Source organism: Coregonus clupeaformis, chromosome 31 (assembly GCF_020615455.1).
Source record: "Coregonus clupeaformis isolate EN_2021a chromosome 31, ASM2061545v1, whole genome shotgun sequence".
In the NCBI taxonomy this organism is placed as follows: Eukaryota; Metazoa; Chordata; class Actinopteri; order Salmoniformes; family Salmonidae; genus Coregonus; species Coregonus clupeaformis.
The window spans coordinates 9,616,337-9,629,919 of NC_059222.1; the positions used below are offsets into that span (position 1 = coordinate 9,616,337).

General features: G+C 41.8%; 1 pseudogene; it reads right to left on the reverse strand.

The window, feature by feature from the left end:
• Positions 1-6,838: 6,838 nt before the first annotated feature.
• LOC121547037 lies at positions 6,839-13,230 on the reverse strand (annotated as a pseudogene).
• Between the last annotated feature and the right edge of the window lie 353 nt (positions 13,231-13,583).

Here is a 13,583-nt window from a genome sequence, read left to right on the forward strand (position 1 = left end):
TCTAATTGGCAGTTTTGTTTTGCTGTGTTTATATTTTAACGTGTCTGTGTTTTTATGTATTATAACGTGTAATGGATGATGGGAAGTTATAGTGAGACTTATGAGACCGAACACCAATCTGTGGAATTGAGTGAATTTGACCTAGGGTTTCAGGAACCGGGGACTGGGGAGACTGATATTGAAGTTGTGCATGATTCTAGAACAAGCGTGAGATAACTAAAGCGTGGTGTGTGCTGTGTGTAGAGATTACTGCATTGGTATATGTGACTGGAATTCTGATTCTTATGATAATAATTGCATTACAAATTATATAAATTAGCCTCTTTATATGCGAGGGTGTCATACATGAGATAAGTCTGTATTTGATACCGATAATACATCCAAGATAGAGAAAGCAAGATGGCAGGACCAAACATAACCATACCCAAATTCAATGAATACATAGAACAACGAATGACAGGGAGAGTAATGCTAGGTCCACCAAGGGAGGGAGGTCATATGCCCGCCCTTGATGTACAACAGATAGAAATGACTGATTATGTGAAGAAATTGACGGAATTTTCTGCAGCACTCTCTTCTCAGGCGCAGAAGGCCCAAGAGGGGGAGCTGTCGGGAAGTACGCTGACACTGAAGGTAAACGTGGGAGGCTGGGTGAGGGTTAAAGTCCACAAGAGAAAGTGGCTGGAACCCAGGTGGACTGGACCGTACGAAGTGAAGGAGGTTACTTCACACTCAGTCCAGGTCAGAGGTAAATTAGGCGCACACTGACACCATCTAACTCATTGCACACCAGCCCCCACTCCTTCTAGATCACTGACAGAAGTCAGGGCTGATTTGAGCAGCGAGAACCAATCCTGACAACACAATGAAGAAACCCTTATGGGAACAACAATCTCACTCAGGGTGAAGAAGAACTTTTTCCCCCTGGGAGAGATTGGGAGTGTCTGAATGTTTGTATGTATGTTTTCTGATAGGAATTGGACTCCTGCTGGGCACTCCTTATGAGGTGTTGTTGTGTGAAACTATTTTGAATTACTTGTTAAATTGACTTGTAATATAGAAGAGGTGGCTAAGGGATTTTTAACAGTACCAACCATGGGGGGGCAAATCCTCACAAGAGGTCCCAGAATTTACTGGGGACAAGAAATGCTTGATGTAATTAAAATGGAATCCAGGGATAGCTTCAAATCTCCATTATATAACCAGGTGGAGGGAGAGGTATGGTTTTGAGGGACGTCTGGACGCAGATAAACTCGAATCCATGCTTAAACAGATACATAAGGTGTGTAAAGGAGAAATAAGCAGTGAGAGAGAGAGAGAGTAGGAGGGGGCCAGTACCCACTGATAGCCTTACCTAATCTATTGGCGGGGAATGAAAGGGGCCCCAGCAACCTTAGATGTATACAGTAATAATAATAATATGCCAGTTAGCAGACAGGCCATGAACACAGAGGACGTGGCCAGAGCGGTAGAAAGAATGACCCACCCCAAGACAGGAATAGTAAGGTTTGGGCTGCCGTTAGAGGGCAGTGGGTTTCAGGGGATGCCCATAGGACACTTTTGCCATGGGCCGATTACGGAGAGTATGTTGGGAAAATAACTGAATTGTGTAATAGCCTCAGAGAGACATGCAATCCATCATGAGAGAAAGTCAGACAGGAGAGAGGAGAGAGAGAGAGAAGTCCATCCCCCAGCTTTGAGTGTGAGAAAGAGGAAGATAAGGCGTGACTAGTCCTTGAGGGAGAAATAGTAGACTCTAGTGGGGGGAAGACTAAGGAACCCTTTGATCCAAATTGTGAGGTGTTTGAATTGGCTACTATTGACTTAGCACTTCAACAGGAACAGAGAAACCTAATTTGGCATTGACAGTAATGGGTATGAAAATTAATTGGATGATGGGGTTTTGTGTTGAATTAGAGACAGTGAGACTATTAGTCAATACCTAGGAGAGAAGAGAGGTTACGGTAGCAAAGACAGACAAGAAGGAAATAGTAATAGTGGAGACAGGAGTGAGTGGAAGTGTTACAATTGTGACAAAACGGGACATTTTGCTAGAGAATGTGAGGAACCGTGTAGTTACTGCAAGGAAAGGGCACCAGTTAAGAAACTGTAGGCAGAAGGGGAAGAGAGAAATCAGGAGTCCTCATGACCTGGCTGTTTGGTTGTTGTTTTTTAATTGGGGTTTTCAAATAGAAAACAACACACCTAGTATGATGTTTATAAAGCCTTGTTGTTTCAATTTTGGAGGGTTTTCAGCAGGTCAAGGGTTATAGGTCTTAAAGGTGCACACAGTGAATTTTATGGATTTTTTAGGTTTTGGCTGAGTTTGGGGTATATATGATTTCTTATGAGAATGAATGTCATGAGGACTTAATGAACACTTGGGATAACTAACATTTATGAAATATTTAGAATAATGGTAATTGTTTAGTATACTATGGGATTAAACAGTTCGTTAAATGATTTCAATGGCCTCTGAACTCTGTTTTAACATTCTGGTGTTAATTAATCATCCACACTAGTACATTCTAAAGGCATGAGAGGAAGACTTTAAGATGAATGGCAATTGGATAATGAAATACCAATATTAACTAAAGTGATTGTTTAGGTAGGTGGTAATATTGACACATGGCCAAATCATGTGTCAAAGAGGGGGATGGTTGGATTAAATATTAAATATATACGAAGGAGAGGACAAAATACTTAAAAAAAAAACATGTATGATAGTTTATTAACCACACCTGTATGTCAGAGGTTTTGTGCCCCACAGGTGAACTAAAGGAGAAGGTGACCCACTCTATCTAACCAGGAGACTGAATCAGGCCTGGCGGGAAGGGCCCTACCAAGTACTGCCTTTGCCAGCAGAATAGCTGAGAGATCCATCTGGGTGCATGTCACACACTGTACAAAACCAGCTACACCTGACGAACAAACACAGAGTTAGGAGAAAGATCCGATCACCACTATGGTTCGGGGGTTGCCTCCTTAACGAAGATTCCCTTACCCTGTCTGATCATCCCTGTGTGAGTTCGATAGAAGGTAAAGCAATGGGTTGGCCTCTGGCATCTGACATGTTCTCAGGGCAAGGGTGGGGATTCACAGGTCTCCCGACGGTAGGTAGCTGTCTGATTGTGGGGGCCATATTCCTAACACACACGGACCCTCCTGTTTCAGCCAGAAGTGGTAGTTAACCTAACACAAGTTGAAAAGGCATAGGAGACAGCTAGACGTAGGGAAAGGGGAAATTCTAGAGTAAACCTCTCTGAGGGAGGTAGTGAGACCGGGGCTGTGGTAAAGATAGTGCAAAACTATAGACCTGGAGGAAGTAGTACAGGTGGAAACGGGGTATAGAAATCTTAACCTGTGGTTGGAATGGATTCAGTATACGGAAAAAAACTATGTCTAAAGAGGACTGTTTTGCCTGTAGGACAGCCAAACCAGGGATAACAACTACTCCGTTCCCCTTGACAGGCTTTAACTCTCTGTCAGGTTTTTCCTCCATGCAAGCCACCTGGGAATGTGGTGAAAGAGTCTTATGGTAACTTGCACTATCTGTTTCCCCCGATAACAAAATCATCCCGACCTGGGTTGCCTCAGTTTGAAGTCACAGGGGATTCTAAATTGTTTTTCTAGGACTAGTAAGGATAGGATACAGGGTAGGGCATCTTAGCTCCTGCTCCCACACAGAGAATATCACAACTAAAAGAGACCATGATTAATCTCTCCTCTTTGTTGCAGCCAGAGGATTATAGGAGCCAAAAAACCAGACCCGTGCTGACATCTGATGGATGTGTGGTGATAACTGATTGTGAACTCACCTACATAAGCAAACAATCAAACGTGTCAGAGACTGGTGAGTTGTCACATAGAAAGTAGGACCTCCTCCCGGGATCCTTTGATGAAAGGATATATATTGATGGGATCCACAATCAGATCGCAGCTGGGTTTGAATCAAGTATTTTCTGGTGGTCAAACAATTAATAAAAATGTAAATTGGATAAATTATATTTAATATAACCAGCAAAAGATTTATTAACCACACTCGTGATGCAATAAAGGGATTAGCTGAGCAGACAGCGGCAACTAGCTTAATGACATGGCAGAATAGAATAGCTTTAGATATGCTTTTGGCTGAGCGGGACGGGGTTTGTGTTCTGTTTGGATATATGTGTTGTACTTTCATCTCCAACAATATAGCACCGGACGGGCCCGTGACCAAAGCGCTTGAGTGACCATCACCACGCTGGAGAACGAACTGGTTGAGAACTCTGGTATTGATAGCTCCATAAACGGTTGGTTTGATAACATATTTGGTAAATGGAAAACTATTGTTGTGACTATTCTGGGTGAAGTTATGGCCTCTATGGGTATACTTGTTCTTTGTGGATGTTGCCTTATTTCCTGGCTGAGTGACTGGTTTGGTGAGTACTCTTCTATGGTGGTTACTGGATTTCTGACCCTAGTGATTGTGTTTTTTGCTGTTAATGTGTTGTGCTGCTTGCATCGTCCCCTGTCTCAGGAGGTCAGTGGTAGGAGTGGTGCAGGCGTCAGGTATGATGCTGTTGTTACCTGCCCAGGATGATGCAGGTGACTCTGCTACTGACTCTGAGACCAAGCTGGATGATCCATGTTTTGCCTAGTAAAATACATACACGCATTTATTTTCAGTTCTTGCTCATTTATTACCTTATGTTTTTACTAACCACTGTGATTGTCTATTCTTCCTGATGTGAAGGTAAAGGATTCCTGGGTGGCTGGTAGCCAACTCAGTACATGTTAGGTGTAGGGGAGGAATAGAGGGTTAAAATTATTATTTTTATTTTTATTAACATTAAATGTTGTGATTTAATTTCCATATCCTGTTATTCTTAAGGGTGATTATACTCTGTTTAGAGTGACACCATAAAATTGTTGGCTTTTATTTTTAATTGGATCTGTATGTGATGAATAGCTTGGAAGGAATGCATTAAGGAGGAGCACTGTACTGATATGGATTGTTTCACATAACAGGCTGATAAGAACACTCTCTCTTTGTTGTCTGTGAAACTGTCCTTGAACATGGGTACATTTTGGGTGCTGACTGTTGTACCATTAATAAAAACGTCGATAGAATTAACTACATACATTAATGTCCAGAAATTAGAAAACTGGACTCAACAAGGTTTTGAGGCTGTTCATGGAAAACTAGCTGCAACTTCATTAATGGCTTTTCAGAATAGAATTGCTGTTGATATGTTACTTGCTGAAAGAGGGGGTGTGTGTGCTATGTTCGGGGAACAATGTTGTACTTTTATTCCTAATAATACTGCTGCAGATGGAAGTTTGACAATTGCTCTGGAAGGGTTACGAACTCTTAATGGCAAGATGAAGAGCCACTCAGGGGTGGATACTTGGATGGATGCGTTTGGTAAATATAAAGCGCTTGTTTCTTCTATACTTGTATCCATCTCTGTTTTTGCTGCAATTCTAGTGCTTTGTGGATGCTGTTGCATTCCATGCATACGGACGCTGACAACCAGGATTATAACCACCGCTATTGATCCAAATCCTGCAGATAACGGTCAGATGTTTCCTTTGCTTGCTATTGACGATGCTGACCAAGGATATCTGGATGATGAATAGCATTTAAGCTTTTGTCACGTCTCTTGTGAGACGTGAAGAGGGGGAATGTAAAACTTTATCTTCTGATAAAGTTTTCCCTATTTTGCCAATTGCACTATTAGCTTGTGTCACGTCTCTTGTGAGACGTGAAGAGGGGGGAATCAAAACTTTATCTTCTGATAAAGTTTTCCCTATTTTGCCAATTGCACTATTAGCTTGTGTCACGTCTCTTGTGAGACGTGAAGAGGGGGAATGTAAAACTTTATCTTCTGATAAAGTTTTCCCTATTTTGCCAATTACACTGTTAGCTTGTGTCACGTCTCAAGTTTTCCTTCTTTACTGTTACTTGGTCACGTCTCTGGGGAGACGTGAAGAGGGGGATTTGTCGTAGTAAATATTAAAATGTTATAGCTTGGTCTGACTAAAATCTTGTGCATGACCCATTTTAATGTTAGGAGCTTGTTTTCAATCAATGCTGTTCCTATGCAAGAACAATGGACAGAGCCAATATCTTCTCAAGGACAAACACCCACGCCACAGGCCACAATCTGGTTGCTCCCCACGAGTCTTTCCTTTGAGAACATACACACATTCACACACACATCTCCAGGCATACGCACACTCATCCTCATGCCTCACGAGTTACGCACACACACAAACTGCACCTCTTTCTACTGGTTGGGTGCCTAGGGCAGAGGACTCTGCCGTGAACAAAATGGGGCTTCTACTCTGGACAGAGCAGACCCGCCTCCTACGCCTCGGGAACCAATCAAGGGACTAGAAGAAGGACCCCTTCCTTTGTGTTGCATTGTATAAAGTAATGCTGAAAACTCTGTTTTTGATCCCTTTTCAACTGTCTCGATAAGAGGCAACTGAATGGGTCCATGCATGTTGCTTGAGCAGTACCAGCTATCTCTGTTGTTTAATAAACTGCCTTTTGCTTAAACATATTCCTCTCCGTCTAGCGTCGTTGGTTCTGTACTTCCTCTCCTGTATGGTTTCACCAACACAACATAGTCATACTTTTCTGTGAAAGGAAGGAAGAAGAAAATGACATGAAGTTCCTGAGAGACATTAGCTAGACACAACATCACAGCCATTCTCAAGGACATTGTAATCACTGGGTGGAGAATAGCCTTTGCCTTGTGTGGGTTTGAATTCACAGCACTACTCAATGTAATGACAGTCTGGGTTGAACTGAAAGTGTTAATTTGACGTATTGAATGTGCTGTAGCTGCTAACTCTTCTATCGTAGTCAAGCAAAACATCAAACACATAGGAGTTAGCTAAAGCATAAACAGACTGGACCACCACAAGGTTAGGTGCATCAACACCAGTGGAGACTGCTGAGGGGAGGATGGCTCATAATAATGGCTGGAACGGAGTCAATGGAATGGTATCAACCACATGGAAACAACGTGTTTGATGTGTTTGATGCCATTCCATTGACTCCATTCCAGCCATTATTATGAGCTGTCCTCCCCTCAGCAGCCTCCACTGATCAACACCTTGCACTGCATTTTGTTGAGTGGAGTGTGTGCATGTGATGTTGACTGCAAGAGGTCCAATTTGCTTGAGGTAGAAGTTGAAAATACAGTATCTGACCATTAGACAAGTGTTTTGTAGCAACTTCTACCAACTCCACCATCAAGTCACGGGTGAACTGGGTCTCCCATTCGTTGAGGCTATCCTGTTGCATGGCATTGAGACTCGAGAGGTCGTTGTGCGTGTCTTTCAGGGCCTCCATCTCCAGACAGAACATGGCCAGGCCCCTGGAGGCATCCTTACCACCAAGCACTCCATAGGAACCCACTGGAAAACATCACACACAGACAAAGAGTTTGTTTTGAAATTCTGCGAAGTATTTTCACAACTAAAATGTGATTGTGAATAGACACAGGCCCTAACAAACTATTTGTCAAGGCTTATAAATTGGACAATGACAACCATTTAATGAAAGTAGTATGCACTGTTTCTTAAATATGGTGAAAATAAAGTTCAACTTCCACATGATGCCCTCCAATAGACATAGCTTACTGTATTCTAAGATCAGACGGCTTCAAAGACAACAACAAACCCTCTATTCTAGATGTTGAGACTGACATAATTGGGACAGTCTGAATCATTGGAATGAGACCCGGTATGCAGGCCTATTGCTATCCAATATGCCTTAATAAAGCCTTACTTTGTGCAACCATTCTGGTCTGGCTGAATTTAACTTCCAACCTTCAAGGCATTTACCAGTCTGTGTCAAGCTATTTGTTCTGAATTGACGTGAAGGGAGCTGAGGCACGCCTCTTAAGCAAGGAGCAGCAGCAAAAAGGAAAATAGCATACTGTATAACATAGACATTTACGTCATTTGGCAGACGCTCTTATCCAGAGCGATTTACAGTTAGTGAGTGCATACATTTTTTCTTCATACCGGCCCCCCGTGGGAATCGAACCCACAACCCTGGGGTGGCAAGCGCCATGCTCTACCAACTGAGCTACACGGGGCTACTGAGAAGATATGGAATTTCTACATATTTTCAGGGAGGGTGTTCCTCGGGAGGGGCAGGATCAATCAACTCGGCTGAACACGCCAGTAGCAGCTCGCGTAGACGCATCTCTGCCAGAGTGCGCTGTTGTTCCGTTTCTGATTACTCTTCCGGAATAAGAACGTCAGGAAGAACTACGCATGCTAACGGTCTCTAGAGGCACTGCTCGCGTGTTGTGAAATTCGATCGTAGGCGATGATTCATGAAGGGGGTGTGGCGATTTAGAATGGTCGTGCTAGTTAATACTAAAAAGACACAAAGTATCAAACTAAGTTTTCTGAGCTAGCCACTTGGCTACAGTTGCGCCAATCATTATTTTGAGCATAAATAACATATGTAAATAGCCTACAACTTATTTTACCTGGCCCTTATATCTGTGTAGTGTGTTGTGTTATGTTTTTTGTCTTCCCAGTCAAATCATGTCCTGCACTGGTCAAGCCTCTGAACACCTGAACTCGTGCCTCATACCCTCATTCAATCACTGCTGTGATCTCTTTCCAACACCGTGTAAGTAGCCCTCTCATTCCCATTCCCCATAATATTGTACTATAAATGTCTTTATTAAATGCTTTAGGTTAAAATAATTAGTCTGACAATTTTTTAAACACACTTTGGGGGCCAGTATGAAAAATACAAAATGCACTCACTAACTGTAAGTCACTCTGGATAAGAGTGTCTGCTAAATGACTCAAATGTAAGTTTCAATGAGAAAAAATTTTTGGTCAGAAAATGTTGGATTTGCTGAGAAATACAGATGAATTCAATAATCATGTGTCGATGTGTATCCACTGTTAAAACTTACCACCTGCTTCTGATGACTTTGGAGACAGAGGCATCTAGATCCAGTTTGGAGATGAAGCTGTAGGTGATTCCACAGAACACCTCCGGGACTTTGAGTTTGAGCTGGCGCACTGTGTATACATCGCTTACCGAATCCACTGGAGAGAAAACAACAGTCATTAATAACAGAGAATCATATTGTGCGGTGTTAGAGGAAGGCCCTAAAAATTGTCAAAGACTCCAGCCACCCAAGTCATAGACTGTTCTCTCTGCTACCGCACGGCAAGCGGTACCGGAGCGCCAAGTCTGGGACCAAAAGGCTCCTGAAAAGCTTCTACCCCCAAGCTATAAGACTGCTGAACAGTTACTCAAATGGCTACCCGGGCTATTTGCATTGAGCCCTTTTTTTACTGACATTCTTGCACTGGCTCTATGCACACTCACTGGACTCTACCCACACACACACACACATACTACACTGACACTCCAACACACAGATACACACACACACACACACACACGCACACACACACACACTACACACTCTGTTTGTTATCTATCCTGATTGCCTAGTCACATTTACCCGTACATACATGTACATATTACCTCAATTACCTCGTACCCCTGAACATTGACTCAGTACCGGTACTCCTTGTATATAGCCTCATTATTGTTATTTTATTGTGTTACTATTTCCTATTACTTTTTGTTCTTATTTGCTATTTTATTTTTATTTATTTGTATTCCATTTTAACTCTGCATTGTTGGGAAAGGGCTCCTAAGTAAGCATTTCACAGTGAAGTCTACACCTGTTGCATTCGGCGCATGTAACAAATAAAATGTGATCATAAAATCATGATTGCAAAGTCTCAAATGTATGATAATACTAATACAGTCATAGTTGTTACATACCAGGCACATCTCCAGGCCTATCATCCTCATCCAACACACCAGACGCAGAGATCTCTTTGGCATAGCTGAACAGAAGGCTGGCTTCCTTCGTGTCTTATGTATCTCAAAACAGAATCACATTAATTACAGCATTAGGTACTGTATTAATAATGTGAACATTAACATTTGCTCTTGGAAAAACAATTGTCTACTGTTTCTCAATGCAGAAAAGGATTTGACGGTGATTATGGTTTTAGAATTGACTGTAGCTGTCATGCAGTTCCGGAAGCTGTCAAAATCAAACCTGGCGTCCAAGATGAAGAGCACTTGAAGTACAGACAAAAGTCTAATTCGGTCAATGACCTTTTAAACAAACACAAAATATCACACATTTCCATTTAACAAAGTAACAGAGTCTGAACTAGCTGAACGGCCTCTCTGTCCCAGCTGTGTGATACAGAGGTTATTATGGTTACTCAGGGGAGAGGATGGGAATATTGAAGAGGGGGTACAGTAGTACAGTGGTACATCTTAGTTCCTACCATACTAAGGGAAAGGATGTGACAGAATCATCAAAGAGCTTCACTTCCAGCCTCTGCCCTTTGCGTCCGTCCTCCGTGGTGAAATACTTTGGCTCTGCAACCTGGAGGGTAAAAATAGTGGTTTGGAAATTATTTACAACACTTCTTTTTTTCTTGCAGAAAGCTTTTAGTGTTTCTAATACATATGGTACTTACAGTTGAAGTCGGAAGTTTACATACACTTAGGTTGGAGTCATTGAAACTCGTTTTTCAACCACTCCACACATTTCTTGTTAACAAGCTATAGTTTTGGCAAGTCGGTTAGGACATCTACTTTGTGCATGACACAAGTAATTTTTCCAACAATTGTTTACAGACAGATTATTTCACTTATAATTCACTGTATCACAATTCCAGTGGGTCAGAAGTTTACATACACTAAATCGACTGTGCCTTTAAACAGCTTGGAAAATTCCAGAAAATGATGTCATGGCTTTAGAAGCTTCTGATAGGCTAATTGACATCATTTGAGTCAATTGGAGGTGTACCTGTGGATGTATTTCAAGGCCTACCTTCAAACTGAGTGCCTCTTTGCTTGACATCATGGGAAAATCAAAAGAAATCAGCCAAGACCTCAGAAAAATAATTGTTTACCTCCACAAGTCTGGTTCATCCTTGGGAGCAATTTCCAAACACCTGAAGATACCACATTCATCTGTACAAACAATAGTACGCAAGTATAAACACCATGGGACCACGCAGCCGTCATAACGCTCAGGAAGGAGACGCGTTCTGTCTCCTAGAGATTAACGTACTTTGGTGTGGAAAATGCAAATCAATCCCAGAACAACAGCAAAGGATCTTGTGAAGATGCTGGAGGAAACAGGTACAAAAGTATCTATATCCACAGTAAAACGTGTCCTATATCGACATAACCTGAAAGGCTGTTCAGCAAGGAAGAAGCCACTGCTCCAAAACAGCCATAAAAAAGCCAGACTACGGTTTGCAATTGCACATGGGGACAAAGATCGTACTTTTTGGAGAAATGTCCTCTGGTCTGATGAAACAAAAATAGAACTGTTTGGCCATAATGACCATTGTTATGTTTGGAGGAAAAAAGGGGGTTGCTTGCAAGCCAAAGAACACCATCCCAACCGTGAAGCACGGGGTGGCAGCATCATGCTGTGGGGGTGCTTTGCTGCAGGAGGGGCTGGTGCACTTCACAAAATAGATGGCATCATGAGGAAGGAAATTATGTGGATATATTGAAGCAACATCTCAAGACATCAGTCAGGACGTTAAAGCTTGGTCGCAAATGGGTCTTCCAAATGGACAATGACCCCAAGCATACTTCCAAAGTTGTGGCAAAATGGCTTAAGGACAACAAAGTCAAGGTATTGGAGTGGCCATCACAAAGCACTGACCTCAATTCTATAGAAAATTTGTGGACAGAACTGAACAAGCGTGTGCGAGCAAGGAGGCCTACAAACCTGACTCAGTTACACCAGCTCTGTCAGGAGGAATGGGCCAAAATTCACCCAACTTTTTGTGGGAAGCTTGTGGAAGGCTACCCTAAACGTTTGACTCAAGTTAAACAATTTAAAGGCAATGCTACCAAATACTAATTCAGTGTATGTAAACTTCTGACCCACTGGGAATGTGATGAAAGAAATAAAAGCTGAAATAAATAATTCTCTCTACTATTATTCTGACATTTCACATTCTTAAAATAAAGTGGTGATCCTAACTGATTTAAGACAGGGAATATTTACTAGGATTAAGTGTCAGGAATTGTGAAAAACTGAGTTAAATGTATTTGGCTACGGTGTATGTAAACATCCGACTTCAACTCTATACTACTGGACATGTGTTGACAGGGCCTAGTTTGTGGCTCCTACACAACCCTACCAGGTACTACCCTACTCAAGACCTACTTTACTCTATGCACTCTTAGATCTTACCGACCGAACGTCAGCGAGTATGTTAATGACGTTCCTGTCCAGGCTCTGTCCGTTGGCCACGATGTCTCCCAGAGAGTTGAAGTCCCTGGAGTCCTTCACAGGCAGGTGGAGTCAAGGCAGCAGCCTTTTCATCGTTTCTATGTCAGAGCATATTGATAGCTGGGAGTGAGCTTCATTCACCAGCAACCTGTAGAAGCTGAGACAGAGAAATTGATTTTGTTACTTGTATTACTTCGAGGATAGTAATGTTTAAAAAGAGATCTGACCACTTTACTACAGTACCTGGGAGTTGAGGGGCAGAGTCTGTCCTCTTTCTCAGGATCTTTGGGAGCAACTAAAGGATTTTCTATAATAACTGAAGGGGGATAAATTATTGTAATTATAAATGTCTTAGAAATTCCATAAAGACGGACACATTGTATCTGTATGTGAACTATTATTTAATGTCTTCATTGCGAGATAATTGAATTGAACTTATAATCTCACCACAGTCTCCTATGCTGAAACTGTTAGACAGCCCATTGATGTATTCATCGTTGCCCCACGAGGAGACATTAATTAAATAGTCTGGCGAGTCCTTGATTGTGAAGCCAAAAGTGAATCTGTCAAAACCAATATCTGAAACGATGAAAAAGGAGAGAGTTCAGTTCAGAAACATGCCAGAAGAGGGTACTAGTGAGCAATAAATAAACTTGAGCACAGTAGGCTACAGTGCAGGCATGCCTTGGAGATAAGGCTATGCTTATTTTTTTTATTTTTTTGTGAAACTGGATTTATTCTGATTCTTTCAGCCAAAGTATTATTTTAGGCCTTTACATCATGTGCTTGTTCTTTGATTGTAAGGCTTATATCAGGGATGGGCAACTTTGATGGAGATGGGGCCCACAAAAAAACTGAGCTCATCATGCCACAGTGGCTAGTGGGTCTGTGTACCCATATCCAGTGGTGTAAAGTACTTAAGTACAAATACTTTAAAGCACTACTTTAGTAGTTTTTTGGGGTATCTGTACTTTACTTTACTATTTATATTTTTGACAACTTTGACATTTACTTCACTACATTCCTAAAGAAAATATTGTACTTTTTACTCCATACATTTTCCCTGACACCCAAAAGTACTCGTTACATTTTGAATGCTTAGCAGCACAGGAAAATGGTCCAATTCACGCACTTATCAACAGAACATCCCTGGTCATCCCTACTGCCTCTGATCTGACTCATTAAACACACATGCTTCATTTGTAAATTATGTCTAAATTATGCCCCTTGCTATCCGCCAATTTTAAAAAC